A 17,644-nucleotide genomic window follows, 5' to 3' on the forward strand; every position below is an offset into this window, starting at 1 on the left:
CCCTATTCCCCTATAAACCCACAACCCACTACACATAAACATTCACATAATTAATTTAATTATCAATTAATCACTTAATAAAATTCAATCACAAATTAATTACTAATTAACAATTAATTAATTAACAATAACAATAAATAAATATTAATATCAAACTAATTATAATGTATATAATTAACCAATTAATAAATTAATTTTACTATTAATAATTAATTACCAATTAATTAATCAATTAATATAATTAATTACCAATTATTAATTAATTACCAATTAATTAATCATAAATACCAATTAAACAATACATATTAATTCATTAATTATAATTAAATTACTTCCCACCCTATTCCCCTATAAACCCACAACCCGCTCTGATACTAAAACGCTAAATTAAATTTAAAATAATTATTAATCTCTAAACATTTATTTTTAAATGTATTAAAATACATTACAATAATGTTTAACATACAAATAAAATACATATTAAATTACATTACACTAAATAAATATCGATATTATTGACATCGAAATTTTTGCTTACGATATTACTTACATCGATATTAATTACTTCGATATTATTAACTTCGATATTACTTACCTTGGGATCGATATTCTGTCCATCGATATTCTTGACTTCGATATTCTGTACCTACGATATTAAAAACACGATATTATTGTAGGTCGAAATTTAAAACTCGATATTTTGGCTAAACACCGAAAAGAGAAACCATCTTATGGACTTCCTCTATATATATTTGGGTGGCTAGAGTCAGTTGATACAGATTCGGACTTCTTGTGCCTCGGCATTTGTACATCGTGATCATTTAAGACACTGTACCGTAACACTAGAAGAAAGTGCTGCGAGCGCTAAATTAATACCTGGTGTCTGCCAGACTTTTAAGAGATAGGGGCGCAGTACAAACCACTGGCCATCTTGTAAAGTGTGGAAAAATGGCCGCTTTATGGTAACAGGTGCACATTAAAAGCTTATTCCTGGCAAACTGCCTTTCAAAACTACCACCTCGCTAAACCACCAATTAACTATCCAATCTCCTACCCCCACCCATGCTATCCCCCCCACAATACCCCATTCCGAAAGTATCTCATTGCTCCTGAAGCGCCTTTCAACATCTTCAACCTTAACATTTTCCTTCCAGCCTATTTGTAAGTATTAAACTCTAAGGAACTGAACTTCTTACCCTTGAACTTGTTGCCTACCCTCCCTTTCCCTGTGTTGCGCCGATGGCAAAGCCACTCAAAGCTCCTGGAAATATTTCCAGGCTACCGCCACCAAGAAAAAGGCTGCCTACTCACTTTTTCTGCCCACCCTCCCAGGTTTCTCCACTTATCGACAGATGTTCAGGGACCGCACCACTACCTCTTTCAACTCAAAGGTACAACTCCATCCCCATCTGCGAGAGGTGAACCCCATCACTACGAAAAAACTCAACATGACTATACTGAATATCAGAGTGGCAAATGCGGCCAAAACCAAGGTCCCTGCAAAACCGGCTCTTCTCCCTATTAGTCTTCCGTCACGCCCTGTCCACTGCTGCTGGCTTCTCAGCACCCCTACACTGCCTAGGGGGCATAAACTCCATCCAGATCACGAAGCACCCATACCAACGTGCCTTCAACTGCCTCAAGTCATGTTTCATAGCCCTCATTAAAACTACCCCTTTCTTCAGCTCCAGATCATTCTCCCCACATGGATGATCAATACGTCCAGGCATCTCCTTCCCACCAGCATAACATTTAAGACCCTAATCAGCTCATGCCATCTCATGCCACTTTTACCCCACCAAGTAATGAGAAACAAGCGCTGGTCAAAACCAAAGTTGGCCCCATAGCCTCTTTGAGCCGCCTGAGCCCATTTGATGAAGGAATGTCCTACTACCCAGATTATACCATCTTCCATCACCAGACCAGCAATCCAACCTGAAATAATAACAGCAGTAAATATTCACACAGAAAGCCCTGTTGCGCTGCCCTCCCCCACAGTGGTCCACATGTTTCTCCAAAAGCAATCGATAGACCAGCGCCCCAGCCTCATGATGTCTTACCATGCCCTACCGCAATTGTCAGCCTTGGTCGCAGCTCAAATCCGGAAAGAGTACACGCCATATTTAGCTGGGAGGGGCCAAAGCCGCGACCACCTTTCACAACACAGAGAGGAGCTGGAAATCTGTCACCGTCGCCCCAGATTGACACTCGAAAACTGCCTCCCGCCACGCCATGCGACCTGGCTTTGGCCTGGCTCCGGAAGCGCCTGCAGCACCACATACTTTTCTTGTGCTCTCTGATCAGATTTGGAGCTGCACAGCCAAATCACCACCCACCCTCTCTCCTCATAACATACTCCAACATCACTCCTTCCCTCCAGCCCAGCAACTCAGACACTCAAAAGGCACCAAAAAACATCCAGGACATTAAAGTGGAGAAAACGCCAACCTCCTCGTCTCCCCTTAAAACCAACGGCAATTGTCATAGCACCTGGCAGAATAGGTTCCAGGATATGGGCCTGCGGGGCCTCCCCAAATGACATTCCTGCCTTACCCAGGCCTGGAGCAATGTTGTTTTTGTTACTCGGCTGATGGGGCATAACCCCACAACAACTTACCTAGGCAATACCCACAGGTTTCCCTGCAATTGTGACCCTCGGCAGGCCCTTCTCCATCACATCCAGTATAAATTGAACCACATCTTCTGTCCTGCACCATCTTGCGTACTGCGCTGCGCCCCTGATGCCAAAAACTCTAACCATAAGCTTTCCTTGTTGATTAGGCTAGGAACCCTCCCACCATTTGTACAATCCTGTGTTGTCTACTGACCACAACTTCACTGTTATGGGCATCCTGCATCTGGCTGCGTCCTTGGCCAGCCAACAGAATCTTTCCCACTGAAGAAGAAACGAGGCATCCGAAATTTCATTGTCTACCCCCGGCATAGAGATAAAGAGATATGATGCCGCAGGCAACCCAGCACAAAACCACACAATTTCAGCACTTGCGTATGTCTTGATGACTGTCTGTTTACTACCCGTATGACAGCCATGTTGTTTAAGTGGAACAGCACCCTCTGGCATGCCAACTCTGCTCCCCACAGGGTAATCACGACCACTAATGGGAAGAGTTCCAGGAGCGCAATGCTTCTTCCTCCTGCCTTTCACTGTGCCGGCCGCTCTCTGCTCACCAGCGAATCTGCCCAAACAAACCGAAGCCCAGATCTCTGGCCACATCCGAGAATATCTGTATATCCTAATCCATGTCATTCTGATGGGCAAACAGAATTTCATTGATGAAATTCAAGAAGAACACCCACATCCTGATATCCCTTTTGACCCTGGCCGATATGAGCATATGATGATGCGGCAGCTTATACCCCTGCAAGGGCCAAGCCTAGACTTCTACAGAATATTCTCCTTGCCCTAACTACCTACAGGCAAAATTCAAGTGACCCAACAGGACCTACACTCCCCTCATTTTCACCTTTTCTCCGGGTAGCATGTTTGCCAACAATGTCTGCATAGTCTCCTTTTTGTCCTGAGGTAACCTCGCCTCCATTTTGTCCGCATCAAGTTCAGTCACCAAAAAGGACAATACCATACTGGGGACCACCATTTTTTCAGGGGCCAGTTGAACACCCAGGTCACCCATGAGCTCCCGGAATCTAGCCAACGCATGCTGGCAGTCTGCCAAGCCAGGTGCTTCTATGAAAAAGAAGTCATCCAGGTAATGAGTCCCCAACCTATGGCCAATATACCATGTGAAAAGCCACTGCAAAAAGGAACTGCGGCACTCAAAAAGTGCACAAGAGATAGAGCATCCCATCGGTAAAGCCTTGTCTACATACCATTTACCTCCAAAATGCATGCCCAACAGTTCAAAGTCATCTTGGTGAACCGGAAGCAGCCGAAAAGCTGACTTCATATCACATTTTGCCATTTGTCCACCTTGCCCTGCTGACACACCAGTTACATGAACACATCCACTGAAGAGTAGGACACCAAGACCAATTTTTTCTGACCCACCTTTGGGCCATGACAAATGCTGTATTAGGCAAAACTATAGGTGACACAATCAGGTCTGCCATTGGCCAATCCTCAACAGGGCCACCATCCTCCCCTCCCAGGTTTTCCTTTCAAGTTTCTCTTGGACTGCACTTTTGTGTTCCTTGGAGGACCGCAAATTATCTTCCCACCTCCTAACTTAGGGGCACCCATACCCCAATTGAAAACCTCATCTGAAACTGTCCCTCAAGATCTTTGCCTACTCTGGCCGATCATAAAACCCCAGCCAGTATTCCAGTCTGTACAATTTAACAGAGTACGAGCCTTTTGCCCCAGGTCCCTGTACCCCTCTCCCCAACTGGTGCCGAAATGCTGCTGCTGGTGAGTCCTTTGACCGTCTGAATATGGCTGCTACTGTCCTTTACTGTCCTTTATTCTGTCCATGGTACCTCCCTGCATTCCCAAAACATTGGATAAGTGTGTGATGGCCAGCAAACTTGGAGCACCCCTGCCGAACTTTGCAGTACTGGTGAGTACGCATTCCCTTGTTGTAATCCCAACACGCTTCCCCTGATTCTCCCTGACCTTTGGGTGTCTGTCCCACTCCTTGCTGGGTGGGGTGCCCCTAAAAGGGCTTGTAAACTATAGGTTGGCCACTGGCCATGAAAATGGTCTTCCCGAACTTAGCGGGGTCCATAGTATGCTGCCACAGATATGTATACAGTTCTCCCTCTTTGCCTTGGGATCCCAAAACAAACACACTTTGAATTCCTCATCATATTGAGCCCAGGCTCCTGTCCTTGACCTCCTGCTCCCAACCCTTTTGCGGAACTGCCAGATATTCTGTCCATCCACACAATGATATCAGCAACATACTTACCTCTACGCAGCTACTCCCTCCATTTTCACACCCCGCATTTACACCCATAGATACCAGCACTAGGCCTGTGCCCACCTCGTTGCTCTTACCTTGCTCCAAGATTAGTGCCCATACAGGTGCTTGCAGCTTCGCCAGTGGCCTCTGTGTTCCTGAGGCCACACTGTGCCGGGCCTCTCCCATCTGTAGAACACTAGACAGAAATGCGTTAGCCGCACTTCCCACCCATACCCTGACCCATGCCTTTACAGGTTCCTCCCCATCTTGTATCTTGCCTTCTTTGATGCTATCCTCCTCGTAATCCACCATTGAAACTCCCATTGTGTCCTCTGTCCTGGCCCAACTCCTGCCTACCCCGCAGACTGTCTTGATACCAAATCTTTCACTTGCACTGTGAGCCAGCACCCCAGCCAGTATTCCAACCTCTCCAATTTAACCAGAGAAGGAGCTTTTCTCCCCAGGTCCCTGTGCCCCTCTCACCTCCTCTCTATGTTGCCGGAATGCTGTTGCAGCTGGGGTGTCCCTTGACTTCCTGCATATACTGTCATTATGCCTTACTTTGTCCCTGGTACCCCCCTCCATTCCAAAAACATTAGATAAGTGTGTGATGGCCAGCACACTTGGAGCACTCAAGCCAAAATTTGCATTACTCATTTGTAAACATTCCTTTGTTTTAGTCCCAACACGTTCCCCCTGATCTTCCCTGACCTTTGGATGCCTATCCCTACCCTCCCCGGGTGGGTGGCTCTGAAAGGGCTTGTAAATCATAGGCTGGCCACTGGCTGTGAAAATGGTGTTCCCGAACTTAGTATGCAGCCACATATCCAGTTCTCCCCTCTTTGCTTTGGGATCCCAAGCCAAACACCCACTGAATTCTCATCATGTTGATTCCAGGCATGCCCCGACAGTCAGTTGGGCCTTGCGTATTACATCCATATATTTGAACAGGGCAATGCAATGTTCAGGAAACTTCTCACAGTAGACACTGGCATAGATTAAAAACGCGGTGGTCCTATTCTCTATGGTCAGGGAAACCCTCGGCCTCCTGGCCAATTTGTACTCCTCTTCATTTGACCCCTCTTTGGAGTGCAGGCCCCTATTTATGTATTTATTTAGTTAGTTATTTATTTGAGTTTTATATAGCGCTGGCTAGACCCGGAGGTATCAGAGCACTTTACATGAGGATCAGAGTTACAGGTTAACATGTTACATTTTTTTTAGAGTAATCAAAACATAGGAAACAAAGAATAAGGGCAGAGTTACAGAAAATTTGTTATGGGAGGGGGAGGGAAGGGAGAAAACAGGGAGATGGGGAGAAACTGTGCCCAATGTCCGGCTGGGTAGGTTACGGCCGAGGGGATGAACCAGGGCCGATCTCCTCAATAGCTGAACCAAGTAGCTCCACTGGGTGTCGGACATAATGCGGATATTCCCCTTTTGTTACAAGATGAAGAATTGTGTCCACTGTAGCCTAATTCTATAAGCTGCACAATGACTTTAAGTACCTATTCAAGGTCTTCCTGAAGAAAGCGAATTTCAGCACTTAAAATGAAGGAGCTTAACCATCTGCACATATTCCCCCTTCCAAATGTTTTCCTTCATTCCTAACATTAAATGTGCCCCCAAGGGCTTCGTCATCCCCATGTATGGAAGACGCTTCATCTACAGCACTTTGCTGTCCGTACATCCTTCTTTCCACTGCAGCCCTCATGACTGTCGCCTCTGATTCCCCTGCACTTCACACGCCCTTTGTTCCGCTGTCCTCTTGTTCTTCCACTGCCAACCCTGGTGCAGAACTGCCAGCTGTTCTGCCCATCTCCATGATGACATCAGCAATATACTTTCCTTTAACCAACTGCTCCAACCCATTGCCAAACCTCGCATCTATGCCCATAAATACCAGCACTGGGTCCGTGCCCATTTCATTGCTCCTTCCTTTTTCAACTTTGCATATGTGCTGCACTGTGCAGCATGCATACAAAGTGGGAAAACCTGGTCTTACCCTGGCGCAACAAGGAAAAATATTTCATTTCTCCTAGTTTTTGCTGTTTTCATGTGTGCTGCATTGTACAGCACGCATGAAAACAGCAAAATGACCCCCTTCCTGTACATAAACAATCTTCCCCTGAACTCAGACGCCCTTGCATTATTATTGCATTACAGCCCTTAGCGCCATAGTGCTAGGGTGTGTGTGTGTGAGTCTGGCATTGGTGTTGTACAGGAAGGGTACCCTTCCTGTACAAAATACTATGCCAAGACACTCTAGGCAAAGCTTTTCCCACTTTGTATGCATGGCTGCACAGTGCAGCAAGTATGCAAAGTTGGAAAAGGAAGGGGAAATGAAAGCATGTCTTCTTCCTTGTGCCTAGTTTAAAAGGGCGCAGTTTTCTCACTCTAAACCCAATCTACTGTTGTGCAGTCCCTATAAATCTATATAGGATCTGCTCGTTTAGACAACATAACCTGTGGGATTGGTGTCCAGACTGATTCCAGAAACCCCACCGGGCATGTTTGTCTGTTTACCTGCTAGCTCACAGTGCCACTGTAAACTCTTCTTACCAAGGAGAGAAAAGTTCCTGGCAACTATTGAACATTACAATCTTGTCCCTTCAGGGATCGTGGAAACAGTACAGTACTTTTTGCTCTGTCACTCATGCTCACTTTGTCTCAGAGAAATACACAGAACAAATGGTGGGGACATTTCAATAAGCATTTATTGAACCAGTGTTGTTCTTGTGTACAATTGGTGTACTGAAACAACCATAAGACAGAAACAGATATAAATGGATATATGCAAGCATATTAAATACATGACAGTAATAATGCAACCCTAACTCGATGTACCTATGTGTACCTAGCATGTATGTAGATGTAGAGTCAAGAATCCCCCTAGGATGAGGCCAACCCCATTACCCGGTGCAAGAGAATTAAGGACTCCATCTTGGCCTCGAGATGGACACCCCAAGAGGGTTGTCGGACCACTGCATTCTGGAATGTCTGCATGCAGGAACCTCAGCATCTCGCGTCAGTGGGTCAGCATTGAAGTCTTTTTCCTCTGCTTACCCCAGCAAAAATATGATGTAGATATACCCAAAAGGTACCCTCAGGGGATTCTACATTGCTGTGTCATGTCGGCCGAGGATGATGGAAGGGATGACTCTTATACATAGTTATTATGCAGAAGATGGTAATCCTGCTGTGATTCTGGGAATCCTCATGCATAATTAATAAGGCTAGTTTTCAGGGAAAACCACACAACATTTATGCAGCGCTTAACTAGGTAAAAGGTCAATACCAAAACCTGTTATGTAGAACAATAGTACAGTAAATGTAGGTGAAGGGTCAGGTGACTACTCAAGCCTATATTGGGGTACCCTATGAAACATAACACTACTGTTTTTAGTAAATTGGGTTTAGCATGAGAAACCTTGGGAGGCTGCATGGAAATGCCCATGCACCACCCTTAGTATGCCCCCATGGCGCAAACTGATGTGAAGCAGCGCATAGCACTGCTTCGCATTACTTTTATGTTATTTACAGCGCTAAACACGGTGCAAAATCTTAGTAAATCTCCCACCTTTGGCTTTCCCAGGTGGTATTACCCCAGTTCAGTATGTCGGTTTGTTGATGGTGTCCGATTCTGTGGAGCTAAGTAAACATGATTTCCTCTATCTGCTTATTGAACTAGCTAAATGAGGACATAGAGCCTCAATTTGTCCACTGTACTTCGTTACCTAGATCATATATGTTGGAGAAAGACACATGTCTTTTGATGCAATAGCCATTAGGTACTTCGTCCAGTTACTGTAACTATTTATGCATGGCAGGTTACTGTTGATACTGGAGTTTAGTAAATGCTAACATAGTAAAACTTTTACAGGATCCTAAAGGCAAAACAATACCCCTGACCTTTGCCATACACACAGCAAACCTTGTCTCAGAAAAATTCATTGTTTTTTCTGCCTGACTGCTCAAATCCTTTCACTTTGTACTGCCAAGAGAGGTAGGACTTTGCCCATGAAGTGCTAACACAGCATCATGGTGACAAAAATAAGTAATTTGCTTCGTATTCCTCTGCTATTGATGCTGTGGCTCAGGGCTATCTCCATGCCTGTGCACTGTTGCGATGGCTGCCCATCTTGCTGGAGCGCTTTTGAAGAAATCCACAATGATTGTCGAATCAGGTCCGTATAATTCATTTATTCCATTATAATATAGATAGATTTCTATCTATATTGAAATGGAATAAATGAATTAAAGGGACCTGATTTGACATTAATTATGGATTTCCTCTAAAGGACACTCATTTGGACTGGTTGAACTGCAGATTTTTGAATGTGGATGAAAGAGACAATCATTTGGTGTGCTTCAGTATTTGTGTAGGACATTGTTCTAGGCTGGTTTCAGTCCTACTGGATCTATACCCTGGTGGGTGGGTATTATGATACTGTGAAACCACCCTAAAATATTTTGGTTTCAATGGACATGGATGAGACTTATTAAATACAGATAGAAATAGATGTGCAGGTCATAGTGCATACCTACAATCTTTGGAAATTGCTGTAGCACTTGACAATGTAGTGTAAGGATCACCCCTCCCTGTTGCTTTCCTCATGCAATGGTAGTAGTGACTTACAGTCAAAATACAATATTTGTCAATGTCCAGATTTTCATAATATGAGATTTTGCCTCACACATCAGCCTGGTAAGATACTCAGTGTTAAACCCAACCTCATTGTTTTCCACCTTCTTTGATGAGGAACCCCATGAGTGTGTTCTCGCCACTGCCCACCCCCCAAAACCTTGCATTGATCTCACTGACAGGATGGTGGCAAACTAGTTGACTCATACACTGTCTGCAGTTTATACAGAATAGTTGAGAGTGGACCTTGAAGATATTTAGATCATCAAGAAACATATGTGTGGAGTTAAGACTCGTAACCATATATATTTTCACAACATTTTTGTAATTGATATTCTGGATAAATTATTTTTGTAGATCAATGTTCAAAAAATACTGTGGCAGTGTAGCCTTGAAATGAAACCTGCCATGGCTGCCTTTTTGTCATGTAAGCTGTTTCTTTCTAGTGCTTTGCAATTAAGAGCAAAAAAGGAAATATGGTAGGTTTTCTCCTAAATGTGGTAGGTTGTATTCTCTTTTTATGTGGTCAACTCCTTGATTTCTCTTGTAGCTAAACAGGAGGCAGGGCTCCTGTTGATGTGGCACCAAAGGTAATTTTGCACCCAAACGTGTTTTTTTCACTAAATGTAATTTGTGTACCTAAAGGTGTGTCAAAACCCCCCGTGAATGTTGCAATAAGGGTGAATTGCCAGCTACATGTGATTTTCACCAAAATGAACAGGCGCCCCCCGCGCCTAGGGGATGGGCGCCCTTAGTTGCGCCACGGGGCTAAGCCTCCTCCGGGCCCCAGGACAAAAAGAAGGGGGTTGGTGGTTATGACTTCGTGACTTAAGGCATTGAGAAACGAAACCTACGGGAAACGAATCCTAACAAGTATTTAAGGCTGTGCCCAGGGGAGTTTCATTCCCTTTGTCCCCTTAGGCTGCAGCCTGAGCTTCAGGAGCGTCGTCGACCACCCACCCACCCGGCAGAAGAGCATGCCTTCTCGGAGGCGGAGTGCTGACAGTTAACAACAAAGAGGGATGCACAACAATGGAGGTGCAGCCATTCGTTGGATCCCAGGAGGGGGTAGATTCCACGTGTGTAGTGGGTCAGCGGAGAAGAGGGACCGACCTGCTGGTGGTCCTGGACTTTACTGCCCTAACCCATAACATATGGACTGAGTAGTATCTTGGGGAGGTTGTCTGTGTTCAGGTACCCCGGTGGGCTGGTGCGGTATGCGGTGCCCTAAATGTCAAGTAACTGTTGGCTGTAGCGCATTGGGGCCTGCCGGCGCAGTGTGCGCAGCACAGTGGGACATTGGTGGCCGAGATGGGCCAGTTCAAATGTACGGCCAAGTTCTAGTGTATGGCCGAGTCTAAAAGTTAAAGTGTAAAGTTTAAATGTACGGCCAAGTTGTGCACGGTCGAGTTAAAGTGTAATCTTGTAGCTAATTTCCTTACTGCCGTTGACATGTGATGCAGCTAAAGTGTGATGCTGTGAATAATTCTTATATATCCAAGAAAGATACCTTTCTTTGGTAATGGGCTGTGGTAAATATCCTAAAGTAATGTGAATAAAAAGGCTACTCCGTGGACAACAGACCCTCACTCTGAGAGTTATTGGGCGTAGCGGGCGGTAAGGTGAAGGAATTTGGGGAGGAGGGAATGTCACGTTGTGCGCATACTATATGACATCACAGTCCTGCTTGCTGAGCATCAATGATGATTTTGCATCTAGATAGTTAGCTTCTCACCTAATAGTGTCTTCACTGTCCTGGGGTGGAGTAGTACACTATTATCAAACCTGTTCTTTTCGTCCTCGTGCAATGGTAAATGCAGTGAAAGACAATCCATTCTCACAGTGTGTAACATCCTTGCTTAACTCTTAAAGTGCAGCTAATGTTATAGAACTTTTGACTCAAGTGTTTCATCTGTGGCGAAAGTAATTTTGGAGGGCCTTTGACATGCTGCTCACTCTATGTGGGTGAGTGCCCAGCAGCTCATAGTTGCAAACTCTAGGCCCTGCAATGCAGCCAGAAGCTCTCCTAATGGGCAAGAGCTGTACAACAGTATCCGAAGATGGAGCTGCTCACTGTTTGGTTTGCTGTTCTAAGATTGCTGTCACTCCAGCTTCCTGAAATGGGTTTAGTTGTAAAAAGATATCACTTTCTTTAATGCAGTTTTGCAATTTTCTAAGTGGAGCTCAATATTTGCTATTTTTGTAATTTCTACCTACTCACCCTCTGTGGGAGAAAGAAGTTTGAAACCTTTTGGTTAACCGAAAAACTATACCTTTCTGAAAAGTAGATAACATTCTGAGTTCAGCAAAGTAACACTTGTGTAGTTCCCCAATGGGTTTCCCAAATATACTAATTATTGGATTGTAGAAAAAGTAAAAATAAGGCTGTTCAAAAGAAAAGGATGAGAACATTTTCATCTGTAACTTAAGCCACTGAAGGCTGATCTTGAGAAGTAATATACTGGTATATCCATCAAACTATTCTGGTTGCAAAAATGTTCAGTGTTTGTCAGTTAGGGAAAAACATGCAAAACTCATAGCCATCAATAGAGCTATGACTTAGCAATGATTTTCCTTTTGTTTTGTTCATGAAACAATTAATAAGGTACACACATTAATGCATTAAAAATGGGTATGAAGGAAAGGTCTGATTTTTTTTAAATGTGTCCAGGAATCTGAGTTTAGGAATAGTGCTTTTTGCACTATATCCACCTTTGGAAGTCAAAAATGTTGAGAAATTCAATATACAACAACAAATGTTCTACTATTTGGTGTTTCCAAACAGTACCTCATGTGTGTCTGGGTTTATTGCACTGGACAAGAAATGCCAAAAACACACCTTGGCAATGTCACAATGAAATATTTTAATTTAATACATTATTCGATTGAGAGTAGCTGTTGTATTTGAAATGGGGTTTACCGACACCCAAATTCATCTAGTAATCTCAGGAATTTATTAAAACTAAGCACCCATTGGAGCCCAGGACGATATGTCTTGTGTGGATCTCGCTGCATTTTATTACTCAGAATGCCCTACAAACATCTAAATGAGGCTGGAATCACTGAATTTCCTCACATTTCTGTAATGGAAAGTTTCAGAATCTGGGAGGATCAGCAAAAGTCCTATCACATACCCTTCCAACACTTGCCTCGATATCTACTGTATCCCATATGTGTGAGTGGGCCTCTTTCATGGGACCACAAGGGCCCTAAAAAACACGGCAGCAACTTCACAATTTGTGATTTGAATTTCATTTAATTTTAGGATGGGAGTAGCTGCATTATTTGGGACAAGGTTGGATGCACCCAAGATCACCTACCATCCTCAGGCATTTCTGAAAACAAGACCACAAGGAGAGTTTGGGTGGATGCTACCAATTTTTCACACCAAGAATGCTGAACAAATGTAAAGCTAAGGCTGAAAATACAAAATGTCATCTCAACTTACATTGTAGATAGTTGCAGTATTTAGACTTGTTGTTAATACTATTATAATTATGCGATCCCTGTATTATGGCTAAACTAGCCCAGACCAAAACAAAGGGGAAAAATTCCCCAAAAAATCAATTTGTACTATAGTGGCATAAACAAGATTCAGAACCCCTAAGACTCTAACAACCTTCTCTCACTCCTCCCAAATATGCCTAATATTTTAAACTCAAATTTCCTGAACATGTTTGTCTCTCGAATTCTCAGCAACAGTTTCTCAGCGCGTCAATTTTGTGTGGAGCGATAGTGCAAGCAATTGATTCACTTGATGGGTTCAAACCTCCTGGGATGGATGGACTTACAGGGGTCTTTTGGAACTTTAAGCACCTTTTAGCTCCCAATGTACTCGCCATGTATGCAGAATCCCTCACGGTGGGGGAACTCGCCTCAACATGGCCGGAAGCAGTAATCACCCTACTTCTGAAACCTGACAAGGACTCTCAGCACAATGGTTCGTATAGACCCTTGTCGCTCCTTAATTTTGATTAAAAAAAAGTGTTGACAAAAGTCCTTGCCACTCTTCTCACATTTCTGTTGAATCAGATTATTTCCCCAATTCAATCTGATTTTGTCCCCAACAACTCCACATCCTTGAACCTGCATACAGTCTTTTTGGTGCTTAACAGAATTTCCCCAGAGGTCCCGGCCATCGTTGCCCTATTGGACAAGGAATTGCTATGGACCCACTAGTTCGGCATCTCCTGGAGAGGCATCTGCAATGCAGTCTACAGTTTAAACCCGGCCACTGTAACTTTCGCTCTAGTCAGACAATATTTTGTTATTTGTACGTCACCCCGCTGATAACCTTACCTCCAATACTCTGCGAGATAGTTCGATTTGGAGGCCTCTCTGGCCTCCACATCAACTGAACCAAATCAGGGTTATTCCCCCTTATAGAAGGCACTGCGGCCATGCAATTTGAATTAACTCTGACCTGGTGAGACAAACTGGTTAAATACCTGGATATTTATCTACATTGCGACAAAGAGCAAGTATTCAACTGAATTATGGCCTATCCATGGAGAAACTAGTCATCCAAGTGAAACGGTGGCTCTGTTACGGCTCACCGCTGCAGTCGCAGGAACACTGCAGGCTCGCCTGCGTTGCCATGACACCGGCGCCGGGAAGAACTACACTTCCCTTGAAACGCCGGTCTCAGACGTGCATGACGTCATCACGCTGCCGGAAGCCGATAAGAGAACTTCCAGGGCATCGGGCGATGCCGTTGATTCCAGAATGAAGTCCCGTTTGCACACTCCAGGCAAAACCACGGAAGGCTGGTAGGGGTGCCCTGAGCACCAATCCTTTGATATTACCTTGATCCCCTGAGACTGCCTTCTTATTGAAACTCCGTGACATTGTACAATTACGTATGGCACCCTGTTGGATGAGCCGAGCGGCTCTTGCAGGGCGTGCCTATTTCCCGGCGCACTTTCAGTGACTTGATTTGCACAGCGCTGCAATCCACGGACGTTTTTTCTCTCTGCTCCCAAGTCCTTGGCACAAAGAAACCCAGCGGCTGCTGGGAACTAACCCCTGACTCCACTCTAAACGCAATAAGGGAAGGGCGGGGGGACTTTGGCCTCATTGGGGTAGAAACAACGATTACGTTCAGGAGGCGAGTGCCTTCCATTGTTGTTACCCTGTTATGTTGATTATGTTGTGATTGTTGTATGCACCAAGTGTTTGCTTTTGAAACCACATAGAGGTGTGGGGGTAAACCAGGATTTGAAACCCGTGCTCCCGAGGCACCTCAAAACAACTGTGCTTAACAGGAAGCAAGATGTCTCTGTAGAGGTAGTGTCTCTTTTTGCATTTTTTCCTATGTGTATATAGATAGGGGGATTGGCGCAGCAAATACCGTGAGTCGCGTCGCTCCTCCTTCCTACTATTGGCTACCCGACAGACACACAGGTGGTTAGGTGCAGTATTTCCCGCTGGTATTCCGGAGTGACTATCTACACTGCTTATTTTCCTTTACAGGTATAGCGCAAGGCGTAGCATATGTTTCCTGGTACTGTAATTGTATGGTGAATTTCATAGTGCTTTGCTCTCGTTGCAGGTCTACCGCCCCGCTGTCCCCATCCTTTCCTTCCCTCACTTGATCCCTCCAACGAGTATGTCAATTCACCCACACCTTGGGGATATCAAGGGGTGGAACCCACTTGAGCATCGTACGACTCCGAGGAAAAGAACACAGGATGGAAGTAAAGGTGTTTTGGTTCGTGCAAATTCAGGTATGGATGTTGCACTGCTGGAAAAAGTATTCTTTTGCCATCTATATAACAGATTTGAGCATTGGAAGAAGACATTTTAATTTAAACATGATGCAGCAGTTGGAAATGTGCAAGAACAGAGAGAAATGCAGGAGCAAGATGTGTCAGCCAAGCAAATGCAAATCTCAGTTCAGAAACAGGTACCAGTGGCAGGAGTTTTTCAAGCCCAGATGGTCTCACAAAATATGGAAAATGCTAAAATTAATTTAAATAAGTTGTCCAGAGCAAATGTGAATTATTTCCAGAAACAAAATCAGAACCCAGTTCAACAGTTTGCTGTATTTGAAAATGAAAGTTTTAACGCTAACAATTCTGAATTTACCAATTCCATTGTGAAAGCAGTGGAAGGACCAGACTTAGCTGTAGGAGTTTTAAACAAAAAAATTACAAACCCAGTTTTAGAGGAATTTGCACCAAAAATGGGCCCATTTGAGGAAAGTTACCAATTTGTTGATTGTGAATCAGGCCTGGCAGGAAAACAATTGTTTTGCAAATTAAACAGCACAGATTACTGTACACCAGATAATGTTAATTTTCACATTCCTGATGAGGATGTACATTTTAAAATGGCCCAACAAGAGACAGCTGTAGCATTGTTTTCAGAAAAGACAGTTGAAAAATTACCTTCTGATTTGAAAGACATAAGAAACACAGAAGTTAGGGAGTTTACAGAGAAATATGTCAGATTAATAAAATGTGCAGAACATGTTTTATTCAAATTAGGTTCAGATGACATGTATTCAAGAACACCATCAGTTGCAGAAATTTTACCCATAATTGGAGATAAACTGAGTGATAGATTTTTCATGAAATTAATTGGAAGTTTATGTAACTTTCTGATCACATGTTCACAGAAACTAAATGAAAAGAACAGACTAATGCAGGAGATTATTAGCATAACTTTTCCATGCTGTCCTGTAGTACCGAATCCAGCCAGCACATTTTTTACCATTCCATGTGCTGAAGAATGGCTTACTGTTATTGATTTTTGTCAAGTTCATGTCACAGTGCCATTGCATGAGAATAGTCAGGAGTACTGTCAAAAAGAAAATGAATGTCTGGGACACATAATTGGAAAGGGAACTATGAAGGTGTCACCAGAGAGAGTGGAAATAATTCACCAGATGAATGCCCCTCAAATTCAAAAAGAAGTCAGGAAGTTTTTGGGAATGGTTAGCTGCTGTAGAGAGTGGTTACCAAACCTGTCCCTAGTGGCTAAGCCTTTACTGAGGCTGACACACAAGGGTGTTTCCAATCCACTTCCATTGGACAACAATTGCACAAAAGCATTTCTGGAGTTGAAAGAGAAAAAGTGTTGCGCCCTGGCACTATGAATGCAAGTTTATTGAAAAGAAAATACACAAATTTGCAGTGAGAGGGAGGGATGCGCTCTCTCAGTGCCTTTTAAAAAACATGAATGTGTTCAAGCGTCTGTGATGTATTTCCCAATGACCTTTGACCCCAACATCAATGAAACTCGATATGAGTGTCTAGATGTCATGAAAATATGCATAAAGCCAAGATAAGACTTTAAGGAACACATGCTGGGCTTCCTATACATTATGTTGTCAAAGCTTCATGGCTTTCAGTAGTTACCTCAGCCCAAAATTCGAAATTGATTGCCCTTACCATAACATGCAGTATAGCTGCTCAAATGGGAGTCACTGTTGTCATGGGAGAGAGAAATGCTAATTCAGTTGCACAAAATTGTGTTCTGTTAGCATATACATTCAATGAAATCACAGGTGAATTAATAGAGGCTCAATAAGAAGCAGAACAATAGGGTTGTATCGGAACTGTTTTTGAGAAAAGTGACAACTGCATAGTAGCAAATGTGTTATTGCAAAAACCTGATGCCCAGGTATAGATTGCCAGTTTCTCTGAAATCAGATCATAATGAGGGTTCAAAGAGGATGTGTGCAGAACCACAGATTAGACAAGGATTAGATTGTAGCTATCGCCCTGATATTTTAAGCATAATAAAGCAACACAAAGACAGTACAGAGTTTCACTTTGTAAAAGACTGTGTTTCAGCATCACTAAATTGGCTTGAAAACGTCCATGCCGATGCACTTGTGAAAACAACTGATGAAAAGACTAGCCATTGCTGTGAAGGTCTGACAGATGTGGAGAGTGCAGTTTCTCACCAGATCGCAGCTGCTACACAAGATTTACATAATGGATGGTGCCAAAACTTTGATTTGAGAGATGCTGTGAAATGGAAAGGCCTGTTCCAAATGATCCTGCAAAGACTGTTGTGAAATGTGGTGGGCTTCCAAATTGGGTGCATGCCTCTCACACATGTATGGTCCTGTGTCCCCCTGATAAAACAGCTCCTCCTCAAGAAGATATGC

Source organism: Triturus cristatus, chromosome 9 (genome assembly GCF_964204655.1).
Source record: "Triturus cristatus chromosome 9, aTriCri1.1, whole genome shotgun sequence".
Taxonomy (NCBI): domain Eukaryota; kingdom Metazoa; phylum Chordata; class Amphibia; order Caudata; family Salamandridae; genus Triturus; species Triturus cristatus.